The 13,211-nt window shown below is 44.8% G+C and overlaps 1 protein-coding gene across 10 annotated transcripts in view; it reads left to right on the top strand.

The window, feature by feature from the left end:
- The window catches only part of NCAM1 (neural cell adhesion molecule 1), an 87,693-nt gene that overhangs the window by 19,448 nt on the left and 55,034 nt on the right, over positions 1-13,211 (top strand). The gene's annotated exons all lie outside the window — the stretch shown is intronic.

Here is a 13,211-nt window from a genome sequence, read left to right as displayed (position 1 = left end):
GACAATTGCTGGCTTGTGCTGTTTGCAGTTCTCTGCTTGGCCACAATTCCTGGCTGCTGTGGGAATTATCCTGTGGGTTTGGCTTTTTCTTCAGCAGATACAAAGAAAAGGAATAAAACCCCCATGCAAAAACATCTTTAATTATTTGTGTTTTAGTGATACAAAGCTCCCTCTTCATTATGTCACTTTTGAGCATGGATGAGCAAACAGCACTTTGTGTTTTTCCCACAGGGGAAGAAAATGTTTCTTAAAACTGAAATAATCCCCCGTCATTCATGAGTCAGGGCTGATTTTAGGAAGGAGTTGATTGGACATGAATTACGTAGATGCTACTCCAGAGTTGAAATTATCTTGGGTTACTGTGGGTATTTTTATCTGTGCAGCTGCAGGATTGAAGGCAGAACTGTGCCTACAGCTCTGCTTTCTGTAAAGAGGAATTTATAACAGAACATTTGAATCTTTCCCTTCAAATATTCAATTAGCAAGCTTTGATTTTTTATCTTTTTCTGTCGCACAGACAGATCCCACCTGCGCTTTGGATTCCCTGACCCCGCTGACTTAGGCACCAAATCCCTTTTTGCCCCTCATTGCCTGAAGTGTGAACTCACTGGGCACATCTGTCCCCAGATGTGGGGTCAGCTTTGGTTCAGGGTCCTGCTTTTGGCTGTTGAGTTTGGGGTTATTTTGGGTGTCTCAAAGTGGAATTGTGCTTAACCCTGAGTCAGGAGCAGCTGGATCTCAGCTGCTTCCATGTGGGGGCTCCTGGGGCTCCTCAAATTCTGGTTTTCTACACCCTAAACCCTTTTATCCTCTTACAGCATTGATTTTTTTTATTTATTAATTTAATTTTTTTCCCCTAGAAGGCACGATACATTTATTAATTTATTTTTATAAAGAGCTTTGAATTTATTTTTATAGAGCATTTATTAAGAGCTGCGAATGATCTTGTTCGTGTATTTCTGAAACCTTTGGGGGAAAGCAGCCTGAAGTTGTTCCTGTTTGTTCTGATGTGTCAGTGAGTGCCCAGAACCGTGGGCATGGCAATCACAGATCAGCTTTGGCTGCTCTGCCCCGTGTCAGGTATTATTAGCTGTGCTGAGCATCCAATCCATCCAAATCCAGCAGCTAATCCCCTTGTTTGAAGGAAATTTTAATGCTGCCCAGTGTCAGAAATGTTTGCTGGTGCTTCTGTGCACGTTGTGGGGTTCCTGAGGGTTTGGGATTGACTAGAGTCAAAATCACCCAACCTTCAGGACGGTTTTGTGTGCTGGAATGTCACTGGGACTGGGCTGGGTGGAGGAATGAAATCAGTGAAACAGGGACAGCTCTGAGGAGAGCAGACCTGGCTGCTGCTGGGCTGGAACTCAGCAAGGTGAGCATTAGTGAGGGGCAGAGGGTGAGCAGAAAAGCATCAGCCAGGGGAAAACGATGAACTGAGGAAAATGGTGAGCAGGGGAAAATGGTGAACGGGGGAAAGTGATGAAATGAGCAACTGTTATTTAAAAAAGCCCTTGTGAACCTCCCTGGGTGCTCTCCGTGTGGCAGGCGCAGTCTGGAGCAGGCAGTGTTGTGTTCTGCAGATGTGTCTGGATACCTGAGTGATGTGCCACAGCAGCAATCCTTCACCTGGCAGCCAAGAGATCAGAAAATCCAAATATCTGGGTGGCAGGCCCAGTCTGGAGCAGGCAGTGTTGTGTTCTGCAGGAGATGTGTCTGTGCACCTGCCTGATGTGCCACAGCAGCAATTCTTCACGTCCTTCACTTGGCAACGAAAAGATCAGAAAATCCAAATGTCTGGGTGGGTTCAGCCCAGAATGAGCTTTGCTGAGCATCCCCAGGGAGGTTACAGGGTGCTGGGAGTGCTCCTGGCCCTGCTGCATTTCTGCTGAGGGTCCTGCACTGCTGCTGAGGGTCCTGCACTGCTGCTGGCCCAGCCTGCAGAGGCTGCTCCTGATGGAACAGCTCCTGAAGGTGCTTTGTCCTGCATCCCAGGGGATTTTTCCTGCATCCCGGGGTCTGTCCTGCATCCCAGGGTGTTTTTCCTGCATCCCAGCGGATTTTTCCTGTATCCCAGGGGATTTTTCCTGCATCCCAGGGGTTTTTCCTGCATCCCAGGGGGTTTTTCCTGCATCCCAGGGTCTGTCCTGCACCCAGAGCTGCTCCTGGCTCCAGGTGTCTGGTTCTGCCTGATAAGATGGGATATTCCAGGAGGAATTTCCTGCTCTTAAAAACCAAATTTTTGGAGCATCTTGCAGAGCAGGCCCTGAGTTTCTGGCTGTAAAATCAGTCAGGCTGGGTGTTGTTAGAGCATCCTCCCGCAGAGCCTGATGTTGACTAAATGTGCATTAAATCCCTTGTGTTTCCTGGGTATCCTGTCATTCACAGCTACCAGCACCTTTCATAGCCCCATTAACCCTTTTGGTGACGTTTTCTCTCTGGTCTGCACTGTTCTCTGCTGCTCACAGAAGTTTTTGCCATCTTTGTATTGAGTTCTTCACCTTCAGGTGCTTCTGGAAAACCCTGAGGAGATAAAACTGGCCAGAATGTTTATTTTATGGGATCTGGATTTCAAATTGAAATTTTTCAATACAAATTTCTGATTTTTTTTTCCCCATAAAAACCCCTCTCCCTGGGGAACCTGAACCCCACAGCTGAGTTCCTGCCTCCCCTGCCACCCACAGGCTTGGCCAAAAATGTCATTTTTAAAAACTGTGCTCAGATGATGTGAAGTGAGCATGAAAGCCCTGCTCAGCACAGATGCCCTTTTCCAGCTCTGGGGTTCCTTGTGCAAGGAGAACCATCCCATGCAGCCAGAGGAGGAAATTGTGGGATGCCAGCAGTGCTGTATAGGAGCCTTTCAGTGCCTGCCCACAGAGCACTTCCAGAAAAACTCAGAGCCAACACTTCCCTTGGCAGCAGCTGCTTCATTTTCATTTTTTTTTAAAGTTAATTTAAATTATCATCTCCTGCAGACAATCCTGCCTCAATGTCCTTGGTTTGAGGTTTCTCCAGCCCAGGCACACGAGGCTGTTCCTGTTGGATGTGAGCAGCTTCAATCCCTGTCAGTCCCTGATTGTGGGGAGGAATTTGGCACTGCTGGGAGTTCAGTTATTATTATTTCCCCCCCAATAACGTGATGTTGCTGGAATTTTCCATGAGTGGGGAAAGCTTGTCCTTGTCTAATTTTTTTTGGGAGTTTTGTGGTTGAGGGGGTTGGGAGCACAGCCTGGGATAACTGAGAGCAGCTGGAATATGTGAGAGAAAGGGGGAGGCTGCTGATCCCTGGGGATGGGGAGATCCCTCCCTTTATCCCTGGGCTTGGCAAGTCCCCCTGCACGTTTTGGGGTCACAGTTGGCTTCCAGGGTTGCTGTAATTGTAGATGCAGCTGATTTCACCCATTTTCCCCTGCTAAAAGCCATTTCTGAGCCCTCAGCCAGGCTGGTGTCCCTGGGCAGAGATTCCCAGTTCTGTGTGCAGGGAGGGAGCTGGGACAGCTCAATCCTGGAGGGAATTTCTTCATTCTCCCAAGGTGTGGGGAGCCCTCAGAGCATCCCCGCATGTCCAAAGTCTGCCAGGGACAGGCGTGCAAATTGTGGTTAAAAATTGATAATGGTGCCAACAAAACAGGCACTGAGCTGTGAAGGGAGGCAGGGCTGTGTGCAGGGAACAGAGTGTGCCTGTTCTGAGGGCAAGAATTGCAGTGTTTGGGTTTCTGATGGGCTTTTAATTGCTAAAAGCAGTGCCCTGGGTGTGTGTGTGTATGTGTGTGCAGGACTCACAGGGGTTGTGCTGTTTGAAACATGAATTTCCAGTTGGTTTCTTTTCTCTTCCTGTGCCAAAGGTGTTCTCTTCCTTCTGAAAGAGATTTTGTTGTTAATTCTGTCAGAGGGGCTGCAGGGGTGCTGCCTTTGGGGTCCCTTCCCAGCCTTTGGGGTCCCTTCCCAGCTTTTGGGGTCCCTTCCCTGCCTTTGGGGTCCCTTCCCAGCCTTTGGGGTCCCTTCCCTGCCTTTGAGGTCCCTTCCCTGCCTTTGGGGTCCCTTCCCAGCCTTTGGGGTCCCTTCCCTGCCTTTGGGGTCCCTTCCCAGCCTTTGGGGTCCCTTCCCTGCCTTTGAGGTCCCTTCCCTGCCTTTGGGGTCCCTTCCCAGCCTTTGGGGTCCCTTCCCCACCTTTTTTAATTTTGGGAAGCGCAGCTTGGATCATTCCTGCAGAGCTGGAATTCTCCACTCGCTCTCAGCAGGCCTCACCATCATCATCCTCGCTGGCCAGCAGTGGGATTCTCTGCACATCTGCCCTGGGAGTGCTGCTGGTGGCTGTAATTAGTGCCTGTGACCCTAATGAAGGTGGCAGTGTCCCACAAGGACAGACCCCATTTCCATTTCCCCGTTGTTCCTGTCCAGTGGAGGCTCCCAGAGCTGGGGACAGGATTTGGCTGCACTTTGTGCCTTGTGATGCCCCAGAATGAACAAGAGGCCCATTCATGGCTGGAGTTTCCCTGCAGGGACAATAGGGAAAATAAGGAAATTGTGTCACTTCTCATCCCAAAACATATTTCAGTTTGAATTTTCCTTGTTTTCCCCCTTCCTGGGTTATAAATCAGATTGCCTCTCCCTTTTTTTGGGCTGCTCCCAAGGGCTGCATAACATTTTTAAAGAATAGAATGGATATTCAGTGCTTTTAAATGATAGAATGCATATTCTGTGCTTTCAAATAATAGAATGTTTATTCAGTATTTTTAAATAATAGAATGTATATTCAGTGTTGCAAAAAGCCCTTGGGATTGTGTCTTGGGAGTCAGTGGCTGTGTGGGATCCTGGGCTGTGACATTTCTCTGTGACATTTCTCTGTGACAAATCTGCTTTATGAAATGGATTATTGAATAGGACTCATTGGAAAACAAGCACAGCTATATTTTATTTACTTTTGAAGGGAAAGAATGGTAAAAAATGGCCTAAAAGCAACCCAAAACTGCTTTAGGCTTTAACAGCTCCACACCCAGATAGGAAATGTTGGTGGGCTCGGGGAAGGTGCAGGGATTTTTAATTAATAATCAGGAATTCCACTTCCATCAGCTGTGCCCCTGCAGGATCCCTTCTGCACAGCCCTTCCCTTCCCTCTTAATTTTCATTGCAGCTCATTTTTTCCTGGTGTTTCATTCTTTATCATCTGTTCCCTTTTCAGAATAATTAAGGAATGAAACATATGATTTATGGCAATTATCTTGCACATTAGAGGGGGGAAATACACAGTTTGTCTGGTTGCTTTGGTGTTGCAGTTTGCAGAGTTGATAAGCAGCCCCAATTTCCTGACACATTCATTTTTCAAGTTGTTTCAAGAGAATCTGATGTGACACAGTGAACAAAAGACTAATCTAATTTATCTTTTGGATTCTTTTTTTTTCTCATCTCTCTCTCATCCCTGTAGTGTTTCTGCTTGGCTGGCTGCATATGTGGATGGGTTTGTGGTGGCATTTCAGTTTTGGGGTGGATGCTGAGACACGGATGTGTCCTCCCCTTCCTTGTGGTTCCAGAGTGACACCAAAGCCTCTCTGGCTGTGAATTCCAGAGTCAGGGATCAGTGTGGGAGTGAAAACTCTTCTTCCTGCAGGGAAACACTCGTGGGGTTTCCTGTGATCATTTCCAGTGAACAGCAGCTGCATTGATCAGGCTCTGGTCAGTGAATTACCAGGTTCTGATCAGTGAATTATCAGTGAATTACCAGGTTCTGATCAGTGCATTGATCAGGTTATGATCAGTGTATTGATAGGTTCTGGTCAGTGAATTGATCAGGTTTCAGTCAGTGCATTGATCAGGTTCTGGTCAGTGGATTGATGAGGTTTGATCAGTGAATTACCAGGTTCTGATCAGCAAATTGATGAGGTGCTGATTAGTGAATTGATCAGGTTCTGGTCAGTGCATTGATGAGGTTCTGGTCAGAAAATTGATGAGGTACTGATCAGTGGATTGATCAGGTTCTGGTCAGTGCATTGATCAGGTTCTGATCAGTGAATTATCAGGTTATGATCAGTGAATTATCAGGTTCTGATCAGTGAATTACCAGATTCTGGTCAGTGGATTGATCAGGTTTCAGTCAGTGCATTGATCAGGTTCTGGTCAGTGGATTGATGAGGTTCTGATCAGTGAATTACCAGGTTCTGATCAACGCATTGATGAGGTGCTGATCAGTGAATTGATCAGGTTCTGGTCAGTGCATTGATGAGGTTCTGGTCAGCAAATTGATGAGGTACTGATCAGTGGATTGATCAGGTTCTGGTCAGTGCATTGATCAGGTTCTGATCAGTGAATTATCAGGTTATGATCAGTGAATTATCAGGTTCTGATCAGTGAATTACCAGATTCTTGTCAGTGGATTGATCAGGTTTCAGTCAATGCATTGATCAGGTTCTGATCAATGAATTACCAGGTTATGATCAGTGAATTATCAGGTTCTGATCAGTGAATTACCAGGTTCTGATCAGCGCATTGATCAGGTTCCCAGTGCCAGGGGTCCCTGATAATCTCTTTTACACCATCCCCATCTCCTTCTCCACTGCCTGCTCCTCATGTCCCTTATCCCCCCAACCAAAGCTCAGCTGCCTGCAGGATCAGCTTGGTTGGGTTTTAATTCCTTTCCAAGGGGTGAGGAATGAACTGTGTGTGTGGAAGGAAGCTCTGCAGACAGCAAATGCTGTTTATGTGCACCAAGGCTGGGCCCAGCCTTAGGAAGGAGCTGAGCCCTGACAGGAAAGACTGAGGGGTTTTCTCCTAACCCTGTTTTACCTTGGCAGCAAAAGTAGATTTTGCAACTTCAATTGTAATAATAGTAACAATCGTAATAGTAATAGTAGTAATAATAATAGTAATAATAGTAATAATAGTAATAATAGTAATAATAATAACTATTGTTAGTAGTAGTACTAGTAATAATAATAAGTATTATTATTATTACTATGAGTACTACTGCTACTATTACTATAATAGTAATAATAGATTAGTAATCCTGTTTTATCTTGTTGCAAAGTCTGTTCTTAGCAGCAATAGATTTTGCAACTTTAATAATAATAGATTTTTCAACTTTAATAACGACAGTGGTAATAGTAATAATAAGAATGGTAATAACAATAAGAATAGTAATAATAGTGATGATGATGATGATGATAATAATAATAATAATAATAATAGTAAGCAACTTTAATAGTGCTGGCCCCCAGGCCTCGAAACCAGGGGTTTAGCAATGCCTGGTGGCTGTGACACAGGGAAATCCCATTTTCCTTGCTGTGCTGCCAGGAGTGCAGAGGGGTTTGGTCTGTGTGTGTTCATCTCCACGATCACAGCATGGCAGGGGATGGGGACGTGCTGAGGGACAGCATTGCTGGTGGCACTGAGCTCCTGTTCCTGGCCATAATTGCAGTGATTTGGGTGGCAGGAGCCTCCAGTGCCCTGGCAGGACTGGTCCCCTATTGGGCTTGTCACCAACATAAAGGAAATATTAAAATAACGAGTCAGGCTGAAGCACCACAGCAGGAACACAAGGCAGGGTTTTGCTCAAGGTAAAGCAGAATGTCAGAGTGCAGAACAGCTTCATAATTCCAATAACTGAGGCTGGAACAGCTCCTGTTCCACGCTGCTGTCCCCTAAACCCAATCTTCACGCTGCTCTCAGATACTGGGTATTAGATAAGGTTATTTCACCACTCCTCTTGCCTGGCAGAACTTGCCACTTATGAAATGATTCCATTTAGCAGATTAGTTTCTGTAACTGCATATTGCTTTTCATTAAAATTTCATGGGGCTTTTATTTAACATGCACTGGAGCCTTGTTTATGTGGGACCTGTTGAAGGCAAAGTGGATTAGGCTGTTTAAGCCATGTATAATCCATTCCCCATGGGCTGGTGTGTGCTGCTGCCTGCCTGCTCCTCATCCCTGTCCATCCATCCATCCATCCATCCATCCATCCCCTATCCCTCCATCCATCCGTCCATCCATCCATCCATCCATCCATCCATCCCCTATCCCTCCATCCGTCCATCCATCCATCCATCCATCCATCCATCCATCCCCTATCCCTCCATCCATCCGTCCATCCATCCATCCATCCATCCATCCATCCATCCATCCCCTATCCCTCCATCCATCCATCCATCCATCCATCCCCCATCCATCCATCCATCCATCCATCCATCCATCCCCTATCCCTCCATCCATCCATCCATCCATCCCCCATCCATCCATCCATCCATCCCCTATCCCTCCATCCATCCATCCATCCATCCATCCATCCATCCCCTATCCATCCATCCATCCATCCATCCATCCATCCATCCATCCATCCCTCCATCCATCCCTCCATCCATCCATCCAGAGAGGAGCAGCATTTCTGCATTTGCTGCACAAGGGATTGGCAGTGCTTTAATTGCGTGATAACGAACTTGTTCCAGGCCTCTCCTCAGCTGACTTGCAAATTTTGCCCGGTTTTGGCCCTGGAATGGTGCCAGTTCTTGTTTGCAGGAGCTGGCTGCTCTTTGCATGGAGATTCCTGCCCCGTTTTCATGGATTGAGGGCAGGTGTTTGTGTCTTTTTTGTTTAATGCTTTGTCCAATGTGGAATTTTTCTTCACTAGGGGTCACCAATTGTGGTGGTGTTTGAGGGCTCCCAGGATGAGGGAAGAGATGAGGATCTGACTCCATGGTTCAGAAGGCTGATTTATGCTTTTATTAAATATATTGTACTGAAAGAAAATTATATACTAGAAGAAGAAAGGATTTCATCAGAAGGCCAGCAAGGAATAGAAAGGAATGATAATAAAATCTTGTGACTGACCAGAGTCAGAGACAGCCGGACTGTGATTGGCCATTAATTAAAAACAACCACATGGGACCGATCAAAGATGCACCTATTGCATTGCACAGCAGCAGATAATTAATGGTTTTCTTTTCCCTGCTTTTTCCTGTTTTTTTCCTGTTTTTTCCCTGCTTTTTTGCAGCTCCTGAGTGCTTGTGGAGCAGCAGAGCCCTTGGAGGAGCCCTGTGCTGCTGAAATAGGGCAGCCCTGGTGCTCCTGGGGGGTGCTAATAGCTTAATTGTCACTGGCAGCTCCTCTTGATTTTCAGCTTCTTTGTCCTCTGAAAGGTGATAAAATAAGGCCAGAAAATCCAGAGGCATTTTCCTTTCTAAGCCTCCTTTTTCCAGGCTTCTGAAATGTATTTATGCGCAGGGCTGCTCCTAACAAAGGCCTCTTTGAGGGTCCTGTGGTCGTGTAACATTCCCTCCTTTCACATGAAATTAAGGGCTGTGATTTACTGCAGTGACCTGAGTGCCTGAGTGCTTGCATTTACAGCCAGCACGGCTTTTTTTTTTCCCCTCTTTCTTTTTTCCCCTTTCCCCCCTTTTTTTCCTTTCTTTTTTCTTCTTTTTTATTTTCTTTTTTTCCTATTTTTTTTTCTATTTTTTTCTAATTTTCTTCTTTTTTTTCTCTCTTTTTTTCCCCTCCTTTTTCTCCTTTTTTCCTCCTTTTTCTCTCTTTTTTGTCCTCTCTTCTTTTCTTCCCTTATATGGGATCTGTAGGATTTTTCCTGTTTTTTTCCTTTCCTTCTGTGGGATTTTTCCAGGTTTTTTCCTCTCCTCCTGTAGAATCTATAGGATTTTCCCTGGTTTTTTTTTCTTTCCTTCTGTAGGATATTTCCTGGGTTTTTTGGGTTTTTTTTTTTGTTTGTTTGGGTTTTTTTTGTTTGTTTTGTTTGTTTTTCCTTCTGTAGGATTTTTCCTGTTTTTCCCCTCCTCCTGCGGGCTGTGCCTTTTCCCTGGCAGGTGCTGGAGGAGGGCTAGGGGCTGCTCCAGTCCCCTGAGAAGCTGCTGGAGATGCCATTAAAAGCTGGGTTAATTGGGAGCTGTCTGCCCTGCTCAGCCCGGCCTCTCCTGGGAGCTGCTTTAGTGCAGGAAATACAGATTCAGGACAAGGACTTGCACAAGGAAAAAAGGCCAAAGCTGGAATGGGGAAAAGGAATTGATTCCTTTAGTCATAACTGAGTTTATGTTGGGTGCAGCTCAGACCAGAGTGTGACGTTGCTTTGCTGATATTTTATGATGCCTTTAGCCAGATGAGCTGTAAAATAAAAGGTGAAAATGCAGGTTTTTGCAGAGTGGTTGGTGGCTGATGAGAACATCCCTCTGCCTTGCTGCAGTTTATTATTCCTGGCATGCAGCACAAACCCACTGAGGAGTGCTGCAGTCACCCTGGGCAGTGAAATTCCTCTCTTGCCTTTGCTGTGAGAAGTTTTCCGCTCCCATTTTCAGCCTGCTGCTCCCTCAGATGTGGCAGTGCAGTTGCGCTGCTCTGTCATCCTCTGTCTCCTTTCCTTCCTCTTGTTTTATCTGTCCTTGTCTGTCTTGTCCTTCACTCCGGCAGGAACAAAACTCCTTTGTGGCTGCAGAGCCGGTGCCAAATGCTTGGAATAACTGTAGCAGTGCGCGAGTGAATGTAAACCATAAAAGGGCCAGTAAATTCCTTTTAATGCCATCCTATAACAACCAGAATTCCCATTTTAATAACTGGGGCAGGGCAAGGCTTGACCTGGTTGTTTGGTGCGAGCATTCACTTGCTTGGCTGGGTTCAGAGATTGTGTGCTCAGCTCTGCAGCCGTTTGCTGTTAATGATGCTGCATTCATTAACATCCTAATGAGAGCCTGGGCTCCCTTCCTGGGCCAGATCCTTCCCTTACCTGAGTCCCTGCTTCCATCCAGGCTGGAGTGCAGCTGATTTATTGTGCCTGGGAAGGGGCACTGGGGGCACAGAGATCAGCCATTGCTGATAATTTATTATTTTAATTATTTTAATTATTATTAATAATAAATAACTGACGAGAATTATTATTATTATTATTATTATTATTATTATTATTATTATTATGTACATATAATCGAATATATTATAATAATATATTATAATACATATATACATATTATTATTTTTACATTATGTGTACATATAATATAATACATTTTAATATTATATTATGATACATATATATAATACATGTATGTATACATATATACATATATAATATAATACATATAATACATTTTAATATATTATATATGTATACAGGTATACATACATGTATTATATATGTATATATGTATTATATTATATTGTAATATATTGTAATACATGTATACATATATAATACATGTATGTATACATGTGTACATATATAATGTTATAATACATATCATATAATACATTGTAAGAATATAATACATACATACATATTTAATACATGTCTGTATACATATATAATATATATTTTAAGGTTGCTGTTTGCAGCATTGCACAGGAATCTGCTGTGCCATTTCTGAGGTCCCCATGCCCAAACTGAGGCCATTCATTATTCAGGGAGGATTTGCTCTCAGTGCCAGCTCTGCCTCGTGCTGTGGAACTCCTGGGTTGGGTTTGCATTTTGGGCTGACCCAAGCACAGCAGAAGGAATTTGGGATGAGTGGACAAGTTTTCCTTTCCCATCAGTGGCTCTGGGATAAGGAATGTTGGTTGTTTTACCTCTCCTGGTCTGCATTGTGCTCGTGCTTCTTGCAGCCTGTGCCAGCTGCTTTTTTCTCCTGGGAGGGGCCACGTTCATGGGATTTCATTGTGGGACCCAGGAATACGAAAATAAACCCTCCCAGCCCCACTGTGGCCTTCATTCCAGCAGCAAGCAGTTATTAGTGGCAGCAGAAATCCGTCCCAGAGATGCAGAAATAGCAGAGGCAGAGCTGGAGCAGGCTCTGGGCAGGGGCCCCATCTGCTCCTGGTAAAAATGTGGGGAGAGAAAATGCAGAAAATACAAAAAATACAGAAAATACAGAAGAGTGGTGGCTGCTCCCACTCCTCCCTTTCTGCATCTGCCCAGAGTCTCAGGATATCCTGAATCCACCAGGATCAGCCAAATCCAGCTCCTGGCCTGCACAGACACCCCAAAATCCCTGCAGAGAGGGGTGTTTGTGCAGCGGAAAGTGAATTAATATTGCTTTTCCACTTGCTGAACCAGCTTGGCTGCCAGCTCTTTCTCCCTCATAAGGCACCCTGGAAAATGGGAACACCAGGTCCTTTTTGCCCTTCCATGGCCATTAACCTTGTGCTGTCTGCCTGAGTCCAAGTTTTTTCTGAGTTAGAGTGGAAAATGCTGCTGTCCTTGGGTGCAGTGCTGGTTCCTGGCTCTGTGTGTAATGCAGGGCGCAGGTTTGTGCTGGGATTTTTGGAGAATTTCATTTGGGTGAAAGAGGGCAGGGTTGGAGTCCTGTGGTGTGAGTGCCTGACTTGTAGGCACAAAGAAATTTGGTTTAATTTCACTGAAATTTTGTTTAATTTCACTGAAATTGGGTATTTATTTCACTGAAGTTTGGTTTAATTTCACTGAAATTGAGTTAATTTCACTGAAATAAAGGCAGTTTCTTGGCTCTCCTGACCTGTCAGAATACAGATTATACACAATGAATATTGGGGCTGAACTGAGCCATTCCTGCAGATTTTCCCTTTATTCCTTTCTGGATCCTTTGAAGGAGCAGATCAGCAGAGTGCTGCTTTCTGACCTTAAAATACATGGTTTAGGAGGGCAGAACCCCATCCATGTGTAATTCAGGAAACTGGCAGCAATCCCAGTTTTCATGGACACTTACAAAGGATTATTTCATGTGCTTGCTGGGCAGGGGATGAAGGGAGCAGGGCTGAAGATGTTTTCCTTTTTATTTTTCTATAAGGAGTGCTCAGTTCTCCACTTTTATTGCCACTGAAGAATGTCGGGGACATTGCTCATCCTGTCAGGATTTTCTGCTGCTGCCTAGACCTGTTCTTTGTCCTTTCTGGCCTTATTTGCCCCAGTTTCCACCAGTATTGTTTTATTATAAACCAGAAAAACTGCATTTACCTTTTATTGTCAGATAAACTCAGTAGGTTTTGATTTGTGTGGGGTTTTTTCCTGATCTGTGTTGATAGGACAGGATTTTTATATCCAAGGGAAAAGGTGACATCCTGAACTCTGGTTTTTGGGAGATGGTGAGAAAAGGACCTTGCAAATAACCAAAGAATGTGGATAACAAAGAACACAATTTATTATTTAATAGGAATTGTTGGGAAGAAGGTGTTCCAGTTTCATCCCTTCCAGAACCTTCTGCCATGGCTGGTTTTGTGCTGCCTGTCCACATGTTTGATGGGCAATGCTGTGT

The sequence above is a fragment of the Melozone crissalis genome, unplaced genomic scaffold (genome assembly GCF_028551555.1).
Source record: "Melozone crissalis strain CALT ecotype California unplaced genomic scaffold, PUWL_Pcris_2 ptg000092l_1, whole genome shotgun sequence".
Lineage (NCBI taxonomy): Eukaryota > Metazoa > Chordata > Aves > Passeriformes > Passerellidae > Melozone > Melozone crissalis.
The sequence above is the reverse complement of the archived record's forward strand: the minus strand, read 5'-3'. Positions and strand labels throughout refer to the sequence as shown.